This window comes from Oryzias latipes, chromosome 11 (assembly GCF_002234675.1).
Source record: "Oryzias latipes chromosome 11, ASM223467v1".
NCBI classification, from domain to species: domain Eukaryota; kingdom Metazoa; phylum Chordata; class Actinopteri; order Beloniformes; family Adrianichthyidae; genus Oryzias; species Oryzias latipes.
In genome coordinates, this window is record NC_019869.2 from 27426432 (window position 1) to 27447108 (window position 20677).

Consider the following 20677-nt stretch of genomic DNA (forward strand, 5'->3'; position numbering starts at 1 on the left):
AGATGGGACATCAATTATGGACTTTATATGCTAGGTTTTTTAATGATTCATGTCCCCTAGTAATTTCAGTGTATGTAATTATTATGTATGTTAATTTAATAATTAGGGGCTGGTGTGTAGGTGCCATGAATTAATTATGTTTTTTGTTAGGATGAATGAATTTAACTTTCATTTATGTTTTCAATATAGGCTGTTAAATTGGTGTTCAGCTTGTGGGTCACATGGTTGTGGGCGGTGACCTTAATTGACTTTATCTCACCTGCGGTGCTTTACCTGTGTAAGATGGAAGGGGGGGTGAACTGGGTTGCCGTATTTTTTGTTGACCACTTTATACGCTTTAAATATATTTATTTTATGTTACCTTTAATAAACCTTTTTTTGTCACGATTAAAAGTTCAGGAAACAAACTTCATTATGCATGGTCCATTTTTTTTAGCTCGAGCGCATCATTCAATAACCCAGACCCAGTATCAGCCTCTCAGCGACTGTTTGGTTTTGAAGTCGCTACACTGACGCTGCCTTCAAGAAGCTCAAAGAACTGTTTGTTTCTGCACCCACACTCATTCAACCAGACACTCATGGACAATTTATTGTGGAGGTCGACGCTTCCGATTCGGGTGTTGGCGCTGTTCTCTCTCAAAGAGAAGCCTCTTCTGGAAAGTTAAAACCCTGTGCTTACTTTTGACGTAAGCTCTCATCTGCTGAACAGAACTATGACGTTGGCAACCGAGAACTCTTAGCAATTAAACTTGCCTTAGAAGAGTGGCGACATTGGCTGGAGGGGGCTGAACATCCTGTCATCGTCTGGACTGACCACAAGAATCTGGCGTACCTACGATCGGCTAAACGCCTCAACTCTCGCCAAGCCCGTTGGTGTTTGTTTTTTGATTGTTTTGACTTCGTAATCACATACCGTCCCGGCAGTCGCAATGTTAAACCTGATGCTCTCTCCAGGAAATATAACCACTCTGAATCCATTGACCCAATCCACCATCGTTCCTTCCACCTGCATAGTGGGGAACGTCACATGGGACATCGAGGGTGAGGAACCCATTCATGCTCCCTGTCCCCATGGAACTCTGTATGTACCCTCTTCCCTCAGGGAAGAAGGTACATACTTGGGGACACTCTTCACGCATCGCGTGACCGCGAAGGCCACCCAGAGCAGTACAGAAGGAAGGCCTTCTGTACTGCTCTGGGTGCCAAAGTCAGTTTAACTTTTGGTTATCATCCACTGTCCAATGGACAGACCCTTCTGGTTATACCTTCCACCATTTCATTTCCAACGCCAGTGAACATCGGGAGAGTAGCAGTTCCCCTGTTCATCTTTATATGGCCTTTCAATCTGCGGTTCCAAACCCCGGGTGTCAGATAACACTCCCTACATTTTTAGATCAACCGGTAGAAGTTCGAGAACTACTGCAGAGTTGGCCTAAAGTATGCTCAGGCAAACTGGGGAGGACCACAGCTGAAGAGGATCTTCACCACAGATGAGGTACCAGTGAGGTGTAAAGCTTATCGGGTTTTACCATTCAGGTGTAAAATCATATAAGATCATGTTGATCAAATGCTTAAGGATAGCATCATTGAACCTTCTCAGTCAGCCTGGGGGGCACCCGTGGTATTGGTCCCTAAATCAGATGGGTCCATAAGATTTTGTGTCGACTATCGTCTTTTGAACGCTAAAACGAGGGATGATGCTTATCCAACACCACTGATCCATGAATTACTGGATTTAATGCACAGAGCTGAATTTTTCAGCAACACTAGATTTAAAATCTTGGTATTGGCAGGTAGCCATGGCTGAAGACAGCGAAGCAAAATCCGCCGTAAACACACCAGTGGGCCTATATCAATTTAAGTGTATGCCGTTTGGATTAAAAAATGCAGAAGCCACTTTCCAACGCTTAATGGAGAAGGTACTGGGAGAGCTAAGGGGGAGAATTTGTTGTGTTTATATTGATGATGTAATAGTTTTCTCCCCATTAGCCGAAAAACATCTCAGGGATTTACAGGCCATTTTGGGAAGACTGCACTCTGCCAACCTGGTGCTCAACTTGAAGAAATGTACGTTTTTCCATAGAGAGTTAAAATTCCTGGGCCATATTGTCTCTGGGGCTGGGGTTCAGGTCGACCCTGATAAATCTAAGGCTGTTTAGACCTATCCAGAGCCAACAAATGTACCGTCTCTCCAGCGGTTCCTGGGTTTAGTGGGCTGGTAACACAAATGTATTCCCCAGTTTGCAGACCTTGCAGCTCCCCTGAACTATCTGAGAAGAAAAGGTGTAGACTGGAATTGGACTGAGGAATGCCAGAGGAGTTTCAATCAGCTGAAGCAGGCTCTTGCCAAAGCTCCCATATTGGTTCAACCTGACCCTTCTTTGCTTTTTGAGGTGCACACTGATGCCAGTGGCGTAGGTCTGGGAGCAGTGTTAGCTCAGAAGTTATTGACTGGTTATGGAGAAAGAGTAATAGCATATGCTTCTAAAGGGCTAAAAGGGGCATAATACAATTATTCGACATCTGAAAAGGAGTGTCTTTCTGTAGTGTGGGCCGTTGAAAAGTGGCAGCATTACTTAGAAGGAGCAGAATTCACAGTTTTTACAGATCATGCTGCTCTAACATGGGCTTTTAATTGCCCCAAGACCTCCTCCGCACTGACGCATTGGACTTTACGGCTACAACAATTTCAGTTTAAAGTACAGTACAGAAAGGGAGTGCATAATGTTGTGCCAGACGCCCTCTCAAGAGCTGTGGTTTCACTTTCTTGTACAGCTAATTGTGCCGCTTATAGGGCCCATGCATGCTCAGCAGATCTTCCATACTCTTTGGCGGAAATCAGAGAGGCACAAAAACGAGAGTCTGCCCTCAATTAAATCTTCCAGGAGGTTACCACCAACGCTTGTAACATACAAGCTAACAGAATAGGCTTTGTAGTATTGCAGGGACTGTTATACTGACGGTCCCTGGAGAAAGACAATGGAGATAAGTTTCAGTTGGTTGTGCCATCCAGTTTAGTCCCTACCTTCTTGCAATACTTCCACGATGATCCCCTGGGGGGGCATCTTGGAAGATTAAAGACTCTTCTGAGAGTGCTTGAAGTAGCCATTGCCATCAGTCAGGAAAGATGTCTGGAACCACGTCAAGATCTGTCATACCTGTCAAACTCACAAGGCCGAAAATTAGAAGCCTGCAGGTTTAATGCAAGCTACGGTGGTTGAAGCTGCATGGGAGAAATTAGGAATCGATGTGCAAGGGCCTCTCCCTAGGAGTAAGAAGGGGAATGTTTACTTGGTGGTCGTGATGGAAATGTTTCCACTTAAAGACAGCAAAGCACACCGCATTGTAACCCTTCTTAAAGATGACATATTTACACAGTATGGGGTTCCTAGGGGGATTGTGTCAGATCGGGGCCCACAATTCACTAGCCAAGAGATGACGAGTCTTTGTAAAACCTGAGGAGTGATCCAGCGGTTCACTACTAGTGACCACCCACAAGCAAATCTCAATGAAAGGTCTAACCGAACTATAAAAACCATGATTACGTCTTACGTTGGTTCTGAAGATAGGAACAGGGACTTGTGGATCAGAGAGTTTGGATTTGCCTTTTATGCAGCCCAACATGAAACCACTGGCCGGTCTCCAGCCGAATTGATGTTGGGAAGATGTCTGAAAGTGCCTCTTGAACGTCTGATAGGCGTTGCACCTTTCCCACACCAACCCCATTACAAACTAATTGAAAGACAAACAGAAATGAATGAACAAGTGCGACATAGAATAGGGGTAAAACAGGCCAGACAAGCTAGGTATTATAATGCTCGCAGGAGAGGTGTACAGCTTCTACAGGGAGACATGGTCTGTGTAAGATCTGATCCCATGTCTAAAGCATCAGAAAATTTGTCATCTAAGCTTGCGCCTAAATGGTCAGAACCAGCTACTGTGGTGAGAAAAGTAGGACCCATTACAAATGTAGTGCAGTGGAACAACAGGAAACAGAAAGTAGACACAGTCAATGTGTGGAAGAGAGTAAAAGGTCAATGGGGTGGAAGAGAGTAAAAGGAGAAGAGGTGAGAAAGTGGGGGATACAAGTACTGATTTGAATAAGTTATTATTTTAAGCTGTAACAATTACACCAAATCTGCTGGAAAGACAAATATTACATCCAACGGTGAAATTCTGACACTAAGATGACTGGAAAATATCTGTCCATCAATACACTGTGGGTTAGGAGGAAGGATGAAGCAGACAGGGAGCAGTGTGGCAGTGTGCACGTGCACGTGGGGGTGGAGATACATGCATGCTGCCGAAGTGAACCGTGTGTTCATAAGGGGAACCAGATCCTACCCAGCCAGACCAGGAGAGGGGAGGAGAGACCCCCAGGCCAGGAACCCCCCCGGCACCGGACCCAGGCAGCCCGGGAAGGGGGGAGGTGGGGATCACCCACCCCACCAGCCAGGCACAGAGAATGCCCCCATACAGGACCCCCCTCCGACGCCCAAAGGCGAACCCAGCGTCCGGCCCCCAGGCCACAGGATAGGAGCGCTTGGCCGTACCATGCGGCAGCCATGGGGGCCACCGGGCGCCGGACACCAAGACAAGGGCCAGGGACAACGCCAGGGCCCCAAGAACCCATGGGCCGCCGACCACCCGACCGGCGCACTGCCCCCGTGAGCCATCCCCGGCACCCGGCCCGAGCATCCCAGAGAGCGCCGCGCACCCACAGCCACCCCCATAACCCTACCCTCTACAACCCTCCTCCCCCGCCATATTATCTAAGCCCCCCTTCCCAACCCCCTTAGTGCCCTCCCCCCTCTGTGATGAGGAGGGAGAGCCCCAGAGGATCCCAGCGAGCCAGCCCCCATGTCCGTCCCACCCATGCACTCTAGCACACATACTCACAATCTTCTGGTTACCCCCCGCCGCCACGCAGTAACCCCCCGGCCGACCGACCCCCCCAGCGCCGCACGCCCGACCAATTACTGCAGCCGACAGGATACCCACAAGCCCGGCCGCCCTGAGAGGACCAGGCGGGTGAAGACCGGCCGCCCCCCCCCCGACCCCACCTATGTATGGAGGTGTGGGTGTGCTGTGTGGGTGCTGTAGGTAAAATAGGAGGTCTCCAGTGTGGGAGGCCCCACCGCTGCCAAGCCACAGAGCCCCCCCACTCCGGGGTCCCTCTGTGTGTGGTGTGTGCTAACATGCAGTGTGTGTGTCTAAAGTGGAAGTTAAAATTGTGGGGGGACCAGTGAAAGATAAGCACGGATGTTGCACCGTGACCCCCTCCACCAGACTCTCCCCACAAAGCCCTAGATGAATCAGAGTGTCTAATATGCAAGTTAAACCGGGATGGAGGGCGGGCGCCAACGCGACCCCACAGAGAAACACCCCCAGTGAGCCCCGCCAGCCTACCCCACCCATCCAGTTCCCGGAGCCCTATGTGACTGTGTGCAACATTTCTTTGGGTGAGACCGGGAAGGAGCAGGCGGATGGGCACAACCGGGAGAAGAAGGCTCCCCCGAGCGATCGGCCCCAGCCGGCCGTGGTAGGCGCCCCCCCCTCCCAGGGCAGCCAGGCAGTCAGGAGGCGGCAAGCCACCGGCAGATGGAGGCCCGCAGCGCCGAGAGACAGCCAGCAAAGAAGGGGCCCGGTGCCAAAACGGTGGGGCAGGTGGTCCAGCCCCACCATTCATGCCCTGACCTCCCTAAAGACTAGCACACCGCCCCTCCCCCCCAGGCTTCCCCCCTGATTAAAAAAATAATAAAAAAAATATATAAAATAAAATTTAAAAAAATAAATAAATAAATAACATAATGGGAAAAAGATAATAATAATATTTTTTTTAAATAAAATAAAATAATAGTAATAAAATAAAATGAACCCACCCAAGTGCTAACCCCCCTTAACACCCACCCCCCCCCCCCCCCCCCCCCCCTTAACCCCTGCTGTGAATGCAACGTCGACCCCCGGGAGGCCAGGCCATGCGCCAACTACTGGCCACGGGCGAAACACCGGCCGCGGGCAAACGACCCCAGGCCCCAGAGCCCCAGGCCACCCCACAAGCCCCCGCCACGGCGACCAGCCACCCAGCACGGCACCCGGCCACTGTTCCTGGTCAGCCGCACTGCCCACCCTGCACCCAGAAGGCATCAGCCCAGGAATCCCCGCCAATTTGCCGGCAGAGTGCGCGCTCCCACCACCACCCCACCCGAGCAACCAGAGCCCAACCAGGGAGAGCGGTAGGCCCGGCAGAGCCCACCACCCCAAACCCACCCCGGCCTACCCAACCAGCCAGGACCCGGCTCAACCCATCACCATCCCACCCCTACTAGGTGATGTGACTAATCAGCTGGAGCCAGGGAGAGTCTGAAGCCGACAGGTTTTTTGTGGCGGACATTATCTCTAAACTAATATGCTCTGACATGAGGTTTCTATAGTGGTTGATGCTAAGATTATTTTTAGATTTCCAGTTTAGGAGGATAGTTTTCTTTGCGATACATACAGCGGTGAGAACCATATAAGCCTTGTTAGGTTCTATATTGATGTTATGCAGGTCACCTAGTAAGCAGAGTTTGGGGCAAGCAGGAATCTTATGATCAAACCAGATTGATAAATCCTCACAGACCTTGCGCCAGAATGATTGGACAGGTGGACAGACCCACAGGGCATGCAAATAGTCGTCTATGTTGTTACATGTGCACTGTGTGCATACAGCAGACTGATTGAGACCCATTTTAAATAACCTCTGGCCGGTGTAGTGAGTTCTGTGGAGAACCTTGTATTGAATAAGTTGCAGATTAGGACTTTTGGTCATATTAAAGGCATACAAACAGATCTGTAGCCAAAATTGATCACTAGAATTCATTGATAGCTCAGACTCCCATTTTGTCATGGGTAAGTAAATTGTTTCATTTATGTTAGATATCAACTTGTGAATTTTGGAGGTGAGTTTGGGATTTTTAAGGTCCATGAAATGTGTTACTGTAAGGGGAGGGTCTAGGTCTATTTGGGTCAGGCAGTATTTAGTGCTTATAGCTGATTTAAGTTGCTGATATTCTAGAAATTTGTTTATATTAATTCCATAGGTTGAGGATAACGTTGAGAGGGACATAAATGTTCTATTCTGAATTATATGATGGAACTGCTGGATTCCTTTGTTCTTCCATGAAGCAAAATGAATCATGTTTTTGTTAATTAAAATGTCAGGGTTATTCCAGATGGGGGTGAGTTTACATGGAAATAATGTGAGGTTGTTTTTTTTAAGAAAATCCCACCAGGCTGTTAAGGATGAGCTGATGTTTAAACTTCTGAAGCATTTGTGTTGTTTAATTTCAGAAATGAAGAAAGGTAAATTAGAAATATCTTGGTTATCACAGAGATTTTGTTCTATGTCTAGCCAGGATTCATCTAGCACACCAGGATTCAGCCATTTTTGTACATAAAACAATCTGTTTAAAGAGTAGTAGTCCTGGAAGTCTGGAAGGCCTAGTCCTCCTCTATCTGTAGGTTTTTGAATAGCGTTTAAACTGATCCTTGGTGGTTTACCTTCCCAGAGGAATTGGGAAATGAATGAGTCTAATGATTTGAACCAAGTAGTTGGAGGTTTGGAAGGAATCGTTGAAAACAGGTAGTTAATTTTTGGGAGAATCGTCATTTTTATGGTTGCAACTCTCCCTATTAGAGAAATGGGTAGAGTTTTCCATCTAGTGAGATCAGCCTCGGTTGTTTTAAGGAGTTGGGTGTGGTTTAGCTTGAATAGATCAGAAAGCCTAGAGGAAATATTTATACCTAAGTACTTTATGTTAATTGGTAGAATTGTGCTTTTAGACCAGTTTATGGAGTATTCTGAAACTGAGGAAAATCTATTAATTAGGGAGATGATTTGGCAGATGGAAGACTGTGAATTTGGACTAAAGCTTGGAGATGTTTGGTCATTGGTTCTGACACGAGGATTAGGAGAGGCATATAATATTTTAATCCAGTTAATAAACGATTTTCCTAAGCCAAATTTGTTCAGGGTGGCTATTAAAAATTTCCAGTTGACCCCATCAAATGCCTTTTCTGCATCCAGTCAAACAAATGGTTGCTTCTCGGTTGTTGATAGTTGTATAATCTATGAGGTTGATTAATCTGCGCATGTTGGTGGGGGGGGGGGGGATCTGTGACATCGCCACATTGAAATAAATTGAAATGAATGAATGAAATGTACAAAAAAAAGTCAATTGCTCGAGGGGAGAGCAAAGTGGAAAAATAAAATGAAATACTGTACATATACTGGCTGTAAAATAATGTGCATGGTGTCATTATTGAAAGTACGTGTGATTGGGTAACATGGTAATGGGAGGAGACCAAAAAAGTTTTGAATGGAGATGAATGAGAGGAGCGAAAAAAGGAGGAGAAAGGGCGGGCCAGTGACAGACGCTGAAAGTCTGCTGCAGCATCAGTTTATATCTCTTTCATCACCTGCCTAATTTGGAATGATAGTGAGAGATACATCGCTCGGTTTCTTCGGCCTGACAGAACAGTTTCAGCGAGGACAGGATTTCCCAGAGGTTGTTCTGGGCGCGAGGAGCGCACCTAAGGACGCCATTGTCATATAACGGCCGGAAGAGGTGAGACCGACCCTAAATGTTTTTCTTTTGGAATATATTTTTGAAAGTCATGGTACCATGTGAAGATTGGGACTTCATTTAATTTTTGATGGATTATTTTTTTAACAGAATCCTATTTTTTGTGGACATCAGCGGACAGTAAATATTATTGACTGAGGGACTCGGATTTTGGGAAAACAGGGAATGTTACGGTGTTGAATAATAAGTTGTATTGTGTTCTGTTTTTTTTATTCGTATTTTTTTTTCTGACCAAAAGAAAGGTTTTTATTTTTCAAAGGTGAAATTCTGTTTTCAGTTAAATATGATTAAAATGTGTGGTGTTTTCTTGTGTTTCTTGTGTTTTCTTTTGTTGTTGGTTTGACATGGTGAATAACCTCCTTTGGTAATGTAACAATTCAAATTAATTTGTTTATGTTTTTTTGAGCGTTACACCATCACACTGCTGTGTAATGATTATAAACTATTGGCACTGGTTTATGCAAACAGGATTGAAAGGGTTGTAGACAGAGTAGTGGATGGTTTTCAATCTGCCTTTATAAAAGAAAAGTAAAATACATAATAATAGATTAATTCTGGATATACTGGATTATCAATCTATGCTAGAAATAGAGTCTCATTTTCTTTATTGACTATTTTAAAGCATTTGATTCTGTAAAACAAAACTTTTTATTTCAAATGTTGGAACATTTTGGATTTGGAAAAATTGTTTGCTCAATTATAAAAATGTTTTATACTGACAGTTACAGTTACATCACTGTAAATGTCAGTAATAACACCCAGAATAAATGTAACATGTGGAATAAGGCAAGGATGTCCAATATCACCAAAAATTTTCATTCTATGTACTCAACTCCTAGCATACTTAATTCCTAACAATCTTAATTTTTAAGGCATTAAAGTTTTTGATTTTGAGTTCCACCTTAGCCAGTTGGCAGATGACACAGTATTTTTCGGAAAGACAAAAACATGGTGCAAATTCTTTCCGTTTTCTCCAAAGCTTCTGGCCTTGGACTAAATTTATAAAAATGTGAACTACTCCCCCTGTACTCTTGTCTGGAAAAAGAAATATTCTTAATTCCAGTAAAATATGAAGTAAATTATTCAGGAATTAAATTAATTAGAGACTGAAAAGAAAAGAAATTGACATGATGGAAAAAATGATCAAATGCAGAAATCGTTAAATCATTGGTTGATCAGAGATTTAACTATTTTTGTAAGAAACTTGTCCTAATCAGAAGGAATTTCAAAATCAATATATCCGTGCCAATCTCTCTTCATTAACCTGAAGAATGTCAAAATATTTAACTAAATTATTTATACATTTATTTGGAGAAATAAGCCCAAAATAAGAAATAAGTGTTGTGGAATCATCCACAACACTTTAGACATACCGGATCGGTCGAGGCCCGGGTTAACAACGACCGCCACCGATGCTGTTAACCTACAGGGTGTCGGTGGAAATTTGACTACTGTTGGTCGAAGAAAGAGGGGAGGCAGAAGGGTCCGTGGCCAGAGAGAGAAGGGAAAAGGCAGGAACATAGGTTTGAGAATAGGGACTCTTAACGTTGGCACAATGACAGGGAAAGGCAGAGAGCTGGCAGACATGATGGAGAGAAGGAAGGTAGATGTACTGTGTGTGCAGGAGACAAGGTGGACGGGCAGCAAGGCACGTAGTATTGGAGGAGGATACAAACTGTTCTATCATGGTGTTGATAGGAAGAGAAACGGGGTAGGTGTGATTCTGAAGGGGGAGTTTGTGAACAGTGTTCTAGAGGTGAAAAGAGTCTCAGACAGGATGATGAGCTTAAAGTTAGAAATTGAAGGGGTGATGGTGAATGTAGTCAGTGGGTATGCGCCACAGGTTGGCTGTGAGTTAGAAGTGAAGGAGAGATTCTGGAGTGAGTTGGATGAGGTCATAGAGAGTTTCCCCAGAGGAGAGAGAGTTGTTATTGGAGCAGACTTTAATGGACATGTTGGTGAGGCAATAGAGGTGATGAGGAGGTGATGGGCAGGTTTGGTGTGAAGGAAAGGAATCTGGAGGGACAGATGGTGGTGGACTTTGCAAAGAGGATGGAAATGGCTGTAGTCAACACTTACTTCCAGAAGAGAGAGGAACATAGAGTGACATACAGAAGTGGAGGTAGGAGTACTCAGGTGGACTACATCCTATGCAGACAAGGTCATTTGAGAGAGGTTATTGACTGCAAAGTGGTGGTAGGAGAGAGTGTAGCCAGACAGCACCGCATGGTGGTGTGTAAGATGACTCTGGAGGTCAGGAAGAAGAAGAGAGGGAAAACAGAAAAGAAGACCAAGTGGTGGAAGCTACAGAATGAAGAAACTTGTGAGGAATTTAGGCAGAAGTTGATGCAGGTCCTGGGTGGTCAGGATGAGCTTCCAGATGACTGGGAAACTACAGCAGAGATTATCAGGGAAACAGGTGCTAGGTGTGTCATCTGGAAAGAGGAAAGACGGTAAAGAGACTTGGTGGTGGAATGAGGAAGTACAGGAATGCGTCCAGAGGAAGAGGCTAAAAGGAAGTGGGATGTAGAAAGGACTGAGGAAGGTAGACAGGAGTACAAGGAAGCGCAGCGTAGAGTGAAGAGAGAGGTGGCAAAGGCCAAACAGAAAGCTTACGATGAGCTATATGACAGGTTAGACACAAAGGAAGGAGAAAATGACTTGAACAGGCTAGCCAGATAGAGAGACAGAGATGGGAAGGACGTGCAACAGATAAGGGTGATTAAGGACAGAGATGGAAAGGTGCTAACAACCCAGGAGAGTGTACAGAAAAGATGGAAGGAGTATTTTGAGGAGCTGATGAACGTGGAAAATGACAGGGAAAGAAGGGAGGAAGATGTGGTTGTTGTGGAGCAGGAAGTAGCAGAGATTGGAAAGGATGAGGTTAGGAAGGCTCTGAAAAGGATGAAGAGCGGAAAGGCCGTTGGTCCTGATGACGTACCTGTGGAGGTATGGAAGTGCTTAGGAGAGACAGCAGTGGAATTTCTAACAAGGTTGTTCAATAGGATTTTAGAGAGTGAGAAGATGCCTGAGGAATGGAGGAGAAGTGTTCTGGTCCCAGTCTTTAAGAACAAGGGTGACATGCAGAACTGCAGCAACTATAGAGGAATAAAGTTGATGAGCCACACAATGAAGCTGTGGGAAAGAGTAGTGGAAGCCAGGCTTAGGAAGAAGGTGGAGATTTGTGAGCAGCAGTATGGTTTCATGCCCCATAAGAGCACCACTGATGCCATTTTTGCTTTGAGAATGTTGATGGAAAAGTACAGAGATGGTCAGAAGGAGCTCCATTGTGTGTTCGTAGATTTAGAGAAGGCGTATGACAGGGTGCCGAGGGAGGAGCTGTGGTACTGTATGAGGTCGTCTGGAGTGGCAGAGAAGAATTGTCAGAGTGGTTCAGGACATGTATGAGAGAAGTATGACGGTGGTGAGATGTGCTGTAGGTCAGACAGAGGAGTTCAAGGTGGAGGTGGGACTACACCAAGGATCAGCTTTGAGTCCCTTTTTGTTTGCTATGCTGATGGACAGGCTGACAGACGAGGTAAGACAGGAATCTCCCTGGACAATGATGTTTGCGGATGACATCGTAATTTGCAGTGAGAGTAGAGAGCAGGTGGAGGAACAGCTAGAGAGGTGGAGGTTTGCTCTGGAAAGAAGAGGCATGAAGGTCAGTCGTAGTAAGACAGAATACATGTGTCTGAACGAGAGGGATCAAGGTAGAAGCGTTAGGTTACAGGGGGCTGAGGTGAAGAAGGTGCAGGAGTTTAAGTACTTGGGGTCAACAGTTCAGTGTGATGGGGAGTGTGGAAAAGAGGTGAAGAGGCGAGTGCAGGCAGGTTGGAGCGGTTGGAGGAAAGTGTCAGGAGTGTTGTGTGACAGAAGAGTGTCAGCAAGATTCAAAGGAAAGGTGTACAAGACAGTGGTGAGACCAGCTCTGCTCTATGGGTTAGAGACGGTAGCAGTGAGACAGAGACAAGAGGCTGAGATGGAGGTAGCGGAGATGAAGATGTTGAGGTTCTCCTTAGGAGTGACCAGGTTAGACAGGATAAGGAACGAGTACATCAGAGGGACGGCTCATGTTGCCTGTGTTAGCGACAAAGTCAGAGAAGCCAGACTGAGATGGTTTGGACATGTTCAGAGGAGGGACAGTGGATATATTGGTAGAAGGATGTTGGAGATGGAGCTGCCTGGCAGGAGGGCAAGAGGACGGCCAAAGAGGAGATACATGGATGTCTTAACAGAGGACATGAAGTTGGCTAATGTTAGGGTAGAAGATGTTCATGATAGAGTGAGGTGGAAAAGGATGATTCGCTGTGGCGACCCCTGATGGGAAAAGCTGAAAGAGAAAGAAGATTTGGAGAAATAAGCCCCATTACATCAGAAAATCTCAACTAATTAAGGAAGGGGGGTCTAAGGGCAGGGATGCCAGTATAGCTTAGTTAGTTTGTTCGTTCATTTTAGTATTTTCCTATTGAACTCTTTGTATTTATGATCCTTTTGAGTTCATGTTTTACTTCGAAGCCCATCGAGACGACTGTTGTTGTGATTTTGGGCTATACAAATAAAATTGAATTGAATTGAATTAATTTGGGAGGTATGAAGACAATTGATTTTGAATCAATGGTTGGAACTTTTAGAATAAAATGTTTAGAAGAGTTTTTAGCTAATCCTGACTCATTATGGTTTCATATTCCCCAAAACATCTTTAACCCTTGTGCTATCCTAGGCACTTTACCATTGGGAGTTGGGTCATCTAGACCCACTAGACAGTGCTCTGAACCTTTTTTCTTCAATGATTTGTGATCTTCACTGGTGTCCATGGATTACATGAAATCTTTCCACCTTTATCCACCTTTGTCATGGTAGGGAGAACACGTCAATGGAAGGGGGGGTCATCTAAAATAACACAAGGGTTAAAAAAATCGGTGGATTAGATTTTTTGTTGCGATGTGACTTTGAAACTTCCAACTTCCTATAACAATTTCAGAATTTCACAAACAAGTACTTTTCTTTCTCCCAGAGGAGTTGGAGGAAGTGGCCGACGCCTCACTCCGCCACCCTTGTGAAACAACAGAGTAATTACCACAAACAGGAAGAGATGTTTAATCAGAATTGGTTTGATCACAAGATTATTTTGCAGGCGATAGTCTTCATTCGAATGGTGAAATTCTTAAATTAAGAGACTTCAACAGCAAATATGATATCGATTGTTCAATCAAGGAATTTCAAGAACCCTGCAGAGTAATTCCAGTTACTTTAATACATTTAATAAAAAACAATATTGCCTTCCAATGTTCAAGTTAAACTACCAGATTTAATCAAATAAAATTTACCGAAAATGTTTTGATAATAAAATAGTATGTTTATTGCTTTTTTTGCATTACAACACACACTCAAAAACAAGCAAGAATTTAAAAATAAAAATGTAAAATTATATATATAGAATTTTTTTTTCAGACACTGTACACTGACTCCCTCAGTGTTCGGTATTCAATATGAGTTTGAACACTTGAACACAAAACCTTGATATACTTTCTGAAGAGACTTTTTTTTTCTTCGAAAAATGAGTCGTTTAGTTCAGGCTGAAGTTTCAAACATTATATGTCAGACAGATCCATGCCTTCAACAAATGCTATAAATGGACTCCAAACAGCTTCAAACAAGTTCTTTTTTCCCTTTTAACAAAAATGTTCTACGTTCCATCGGCAGTACAGTTAACATCAGTTTAGTCCATTGTTTTAGTGTTGGTCCTGTGCAGTTTTTCCAGTTAATTGCTGTTGACCTTTTAGCCTGCAATAAACACATGTCTATAAGTGATTTTTCTGATCTAGAATATCTATTATTTTTGGGATAGATTCCCAAACCAAAAAAGACTGGTTCCAGTGTTATTTCTTTTGAGATAATTTGTTTGATAGCTTCTCTGATTACAGACCAGAACTGCTTTATTATTCTACAGTCCTATAGACAGTGAAAAAGTGTTCCTTTTTCCTCATTGCATTTTGAGCAAGTATCTGGAATGTTGACACTGAATTTATTTAATTTAACAGGCGTAATGTTAACTCGCATCAACCACTTATACTGTAAAAGCCTCAATCTTGAGTTTATTGTTTGCTTTTGTGCCTTTGTGCAGGCTACTCGCCATTATTCTACTGATATGTCTGTTCCTAGGTCTTTTCTCCATGCATCAAGTTTCATATTTGCCTTTTCTTTTGAGTTTGTAGGTGGGGTTTAGCTGTGAAAGCGTATTTTGTTCTGTCATGACTTGTTTTACACTTTACCAAACCTTGACTATGTTTTTAACCATTTGATTATTAGTTTTCTTGTTCAAGTTAGCTTCCAAGTCGGAAAATATATAAAGAGGTAAAGATGGGATCCATTGTGGGGTATCTTTTTTTGTAAAATAGTATGTGTGCAGCCCAGTAATACCACATTATATTTGGGCATTCTAGTCCTCTTTCACTGTAAGGCAGATGAAGGAGCGATAGCCGTATCTTATATATTTTATCTTTCCATTTAAAACACAGAATCATTTGGTTTAGAGTTTCAAACCAACCGTCAGGAGGTGGCAAGGGGATATTTTGGAAAACATACAGTAGTTTTGGTAAAATGTTCATTTTGTAGACATTAATTCGACCTATCAGTTATGTAGAAAGCTGCATCCATTTAGTAACCCTTGTGCTATCCTAGGCACTTTAACGTGAGGAGTTGGGTCATCTAGACCCACTAGACAGTGCCAATGAACCTTTTTTCTTCAATGATTTGTGATCTTCACTGGTGTCCATGGATTACATAAAATCTTTCCACCTTTATCCACCTTTGTCATGGTAGGGAGAACACGTCAATGTAAGGGTGGGGTCATCAAGATAGTACAAGGGCTAATGCTGTAATTTATACCTTAAGTAATACAATCATAATTATTTTGAACTGTTAGTGCTATTTAATTATGGTGTAGCCGAATATGCGACCATACTCTTCAATTAATTGCAGACAAGCAGGTATAGATGAGTCCATTTGCAAAATGTTTCACCAAAGCCAAATCTTGCTAAAACACTGAAAAGAAAAGGCCATTGGACCTTATCAAAGGCCTTCTCTGCATCCAAAGTGATCCGCAGTGTCTTCCAGCCCATGGATGATATTTGACACTCTGCGAACATTGTGCAAGCCCTGGCGACCTAAAACGAAACCATTCTGATCCCTATGAACAACATGAGGGAGAGTATTCTGCAGACGCATATATAGCCAAACCTTTACATAGTATTTGTAGGTCAGAGTTTAGTAAACTTATAGGTCTCATGTTTTCACATTTATCACTTGGCTTTCCTGGCTTAGGTAGTAGAATGATTAGGGCACCGGTCATAGACTTAGGAAGGGTTCCGTTATGAAATGATTCTTGAAGCATGTCTAACATTGTCTTTAGGATTTAATGTTGAAATTTTTTATAAAAGTCTATTTGAAAACCGTCAGGTCCAGCCCTCATTCCAGAACGCATAATTTCGATGGCCTTTTTCATTTCCTCTACAGTTATATTATCTTCTAACTGCAGTTTGAAATCCTCTGGGATAACCAGTATAGGCAGTCTGTCAAGCAATGCATTTTGAGCTTCATGATTTACATGGTCAAAAGAGTCATAAAAATTGCAGAAGAAGTTTTTAAATTCAGTACTAATTTCCATTGGGTCCACTATGGTCGTGCCAATATTGTTAATTATTGAAGTTGTGGTTTTTTTGGGCCTCCAATTGTTTAATTTGCCAGGCTAAGATCTTTCCAGGTTTGTTTCCTTGATCATAGAAAGTTAGATTTAACCTCAGGACTTCTGAGGCTGCACGATCTGTTGATTCCTTATTATACTCAGCTCTCAAAATTTCTAATTCTTTTTCAGCTTGCTGATCTTTATTTTTGTAAATTTTCTCCTCAGTTGTTCTTATTCTATGTTCTAATTGTATTCTTTTTTTGCGCAATTCTTGTCGGGACTCGAGAGGTGGACACAAGCGCGGGGCGCCAGAAAGCAGGTAAGAAGGATTTAATCACAAGACTATAATCAAGAAGGCAAGCAACCAAAACGATCCGGTGACAAGTACCAGCCAAACACAGAATATGTACCCTACAGTGAAGTGAAGACAGGTGCGAACCAGGTGCAAAAAATCACAGAATTAAAGACAGCAAACATGAACAAGTAACCGGAAGTGTCAAATTAAAACCGGACGTGAAAAAGGAAAACAAATCTAAACCGCCCTGACCCCTGGTACCTGACAATTCTCTGGATTTTGATGAAGTAAAGGAAATTATATGCCCTCTTAAAAAAGCTTTAAATGCATCCCATCTTACACTGGCTGATGTTTGAGTAGTGTTTATATTAAAATATTTATCAATTTTATTCCCTACAAATTCAACAAAATTTTCATTCTTAAGCCATTTTAGATGCAGACGCCACCTGGGTGGATCCATTTTAAGATTAAATGTTACATGGGGCATGGTCCGAGATTGTTATACTGTCAAAAAAACATTGTTTTATATTGGATAGTAGCTCTGCTGAAATTAAAAAAGTAATCTATGCCAGAGTATGAGCAATAAGTTTTAGAATAACAAGAATACTCAATATCTTTGGGTCTTGTGTGCAGCCAGATATCTACCATTTTTAATTCCTTCATGAAATTCTGTAAATCGTTCCTACTTCTTTGGTGAGTTTGGTCAGATCCAGATGATCTATCCAAAGAGGGATCCAAGACACAATTCCAGTCGCCTCCTATGATACTATTTCCTGGGAGTGAAGAAATGGTTAAAAAAGGTTTGTAAAAAATTTGCCATCATCAATGTTAGGCCCATAGACATTCACCAGGTTGATAGTCTATTTTAGAATGGAACCTTGAAGAATCAGAAATCTTCCAGATGTATCTTTAATAACATTTAAGACTTGAAAAGGAAAAGATTTATGAATTAGAGCAGGGGTCGGGAACCTATGGCTCGCGAGCCATATATGGCTCTTTTGATGGTCACATGTGGCTCGCAGACAAATCTTTAATTATAGTTTTTTTTTTTCATTAGACCAGTCCTTCTCGGGCGCGATGCGATGTCAGAGGCGCGCAGTAGTAGCAGTGCTTAGAGAGAGAAATCTGCGCCAGCGCTATCAGTTACTATTATCTATTATTTCACAGAGTTTGTACCAGCTGGAAACCTGTGAATTGACGTGCCTAAAACTACGCGCTCCCGTCTCTGAGAAAGAGCGCGCAGATGCGGGGACGGGATGTGTGAGGGAGAAAGCAGAGGGTGGGGGGGGGTTGTGGGGACAGGCAGCAGGTGAATCGCGCAGGGATTGTAAAAACGTAAAACCCGCTTCCCATCACTCACTGCAGCGTGTGAGTGTGTGTTTGGCTCCCCGTCTGCATGTGAGCAGTCTGTCTCACATCTACAGAACATTCAGACCTACGATGACGTTTAAAGTCTCAACGCCTGAACGAAGCAGAAACTCACCACGTATCAACCAGACTAGACCATCAGCAAAACTACCACGAGAAATACTCATCATTTATTAGCAACAGAATAACAATGTTATTAAAAAGAATCCACAGACTTATTTTACTTTAAAAATGTTAAAATTAAATCAAATGCACACATTCATTTGTATATTTAGTTTTAAACAAATTGTCGCGGACTGACTTGGATGGCTGTTGGGCCGCGTTAAAAGTTCTGGAGTTCATTGAACGCGTCAAGCAGAGATCTGATTGGCCCTCAGTTCTGTCGTTCAGCCTGTTGTTAGGTAGTTTGGACCAATGGGGTTCAGCTATGGGCCGAATAAGGGAAATGGGAGGGCTGCAGCGGGAGCAGGGGAATATAAAGTTGGGAGAAGCGCTCTCGTGTCGGCGGGAGAGATTCAGGAGTTGCTGAATTAATTGAACGGCGTTTGTTGCGGTCTGCAGTAATCGGAATAAAGAACTTTAAAAGAGGTTAAGTCTCCGTGCCTCAGTGTGGGGAAGGGACACTACATTATTGTATGGCTCTTTCGAAATTAAATTTCAAAATATGTGGCATTTATGGCTCTCTTGGCCAAAAAGGTTCCCGACCCCTGAATTAGAGTGATGACGCCACATGCTCTTGAGATATGAGACGCTGAATATAAAGACTCCTGCCATCCTCTGCTTATTTTGACATTATCCTGTTATCCATAGGAAAACAATGTCAGACCCAATATCTTTTATCTTATTCATAACCTGTTTAATTTTTTTGTTTTGTTCAAGCCCCTGCAGTTCCAAGATGTGCATATAATTTCAAAGTTTGTGTCACTTAAACAATTTTAGATAAAATTTGCTACATGTATAGACTGGTCTGAGAGGTAAAACAAACACAAACAATATCTAAAAAGAGATGAACAACATAACATACAAAACCCCTTCCCCATTTTTCCCAGCTAACTGGGCAACCCCCTGATACATTCTGCTTCCGGCCGCAATCCATTACAAACCTATTTGTTTGTAAAATCAAACCCTTAACCCCATTCTCCTCTGCTAGCTTTAGGAGAAAGTTCTGTCCTTTAGAAATGCAATCAGATGCTCCGTTTACCGTTTTGTGTGAGGTATGTCATAAAAAATAAAATAAAAGTAAAAAGTTTAATATAAATAAAGTAAATGTATACATTTTCAATGTTAATAGTAACAAAAAGCAAGCGGCTACAACTCTTAAATGTGTTAAACAGTTAAATAGTGTTAAAAATTGGGTAACGCTTTCTTTTACAGTACAGTACTTACAGTGTACTTACATGGTATTCACATGGTACTTATATTGTAACTACTGGGTACTTACAGGGTATTTACATGGTACTTATTATGGAATTTATTGGGTACTTACAGTGAGTTTACATGGTACTTTTTAATGGGACTTACTGGGTACTTTTTTGTGTCTTCTCTGTATTTACATGGTACTTGCTGTGTATTTATGTGGTACTATTTGGTTCATACTTATGTTGTACATACTGGGTATTTATTATATACTTACTGGGTATGTACATGTTGTGCAACAGTGTCTTTTGTGGTCTACCACATGTAGGAACAAGGTAAGTACAAATAAAGTACCTTGGCCTTTAGGTCTGCACTCACCACAGAAACCACCCCTTAAGTACGATGAAACTGGACTGTAAAAGAAAGTCAGCCCTATTTCTACTCAACTACACGGTACTTTCAGTAGTAAATGCTGGGTATGTTCACGTGAAGTCATTTCTGCAATAGTTGCAGTCAAATCTATTGTATTTGTGTCTATATTACACTGGTGACAGGTGGGGTCGTGCTTTTTGTCCGCCGAAATTCCTTCAGCAGAGTTTAGTAACGGTGGAGGACTTCTTCAGGGTTTGTAACTGCAAGAAAAATCACAATACAATCTCAAATGAACATCAAAATATACTTTGGACTTCATAAAAGTCATTATGCTTTTTGTTACTTAATCATTTCTGTGATGAGTTTGATAAATCTCTGTGAAGTCTTTATTGCTTTGACTGCAATGCTTGAAATTAATCAATTATCCTCATTTATAAATATAATAGATTATCCACTCTTCACTTTTTTTGATGAAGTACAAAGTATATTTTAGCTACATTAAACAAAAACAACAAAAAAGAAAATAAAGGAAAAAATCAAAATTGCCATCAAAAAAATCTAATTTGCTTAGACTAACAATTACAAAAGTAATGTTTTCATAGGCAGTTGCTGTGTGTATTTCTTTTTTATAAAATATTATTTGCACCTACAATTTGCATTAGCATAAAACACATGGCAGTGTAAAAAAAAATTGCTTTAATATATGCTTTAATATATATATATACATATGTGTGTACAGTAATCCCCCCGTATTTGCGGTACGTTCCTCACCCCCCCCCCGCAAATAACGAAGATCCGCGAATAATTGACGCTGTTTTAAAACTCCCAGAGCCAGAGCCTCTGCAGAGTCAGAACCTTTTCCTGCCGTTTGGGTTCCTTTCCAGAAGCTGGAGGTGATGCAGGGCGTTTGGATGGCATCTTAAACGCATAAACAATACTTTACAGTAAATCGTTTTTCAAAATTCGCGGAAT